The 491-nt window shown below is 37.1% G+C and overlaps 1 protein-coding gene across 1 annotated transcript in view; it reads left to right on the top strand.

Moving 5' to 3' along the window:
* The window catches only part of Prdm10 (PR/SET domain 10), a 105,246-nt gene that overhangs the window by 21,392 nt on the left and 83,363 nt on the right, over nucleotides 1–491 (top strand). The gene's annotated exons all lie outside the window — the stretch shown is intronic.

The raw sequence follows: 491 nt of genomic DNA, 5'->3' as shown, positions 1-491 counted from the left end.
TCTATCTATCTATCTATCTATCTATCTATCTATCTATCTATCTATCTTCTATTTATCTATCTACCTAAAGTTTCTGCTGTACCACTGAGCTATGCCTTCAGCTCTTAAATAGCTTTTCATGTTTTTCATTTGTAAATACCTGAGAAAAATGTTTACTCACATCTTTTGTTATTATGTCTCAATTATTTAATTATTTTAATTATGTGTATGTCTGCATATATGAGACACCATTCAGGTTAGCGGCTTTGGATCCTCCTGGAGCTGGCGTTACAGGCAGTTGTAAGCCACTTGATGTAGGTGCTGGGAACTGAAGTCAGGCCCTTTATAAAGCCACATGTTCTCTTAATGGCTTGAGGCCACAGATCCAGTCCTGTCTTACACTTTGCTTTTTTATACATTTCTTTATTTTTTCAAGATAGGGTTTTTCCTCTCTCTCTCTCTCTTTTCCTTCCTTCCTTCCTTCCTTCCTTCCTTCCTTCCTTCCTTCCTTC

The sequence above is a fragment of the Psammomys obesus genome, unplaced genomic scaffold, assembly GCF_907164565.1.
Source record: "Psammomys obesus unplaced genomic scaffold, mPsaObe1.curated_primary_1811, whole genome shotgun sequence".
NCBI lineage: Eukaryota > Metazoa > Chordata > Mammalia > Rodentia > Muridae > Psammomys > Psammomys obesus.
Note: the sequence above shows the minus strand (reverse complement) of the source record. Positions and strands in the feature narration are given on the sequence as shown.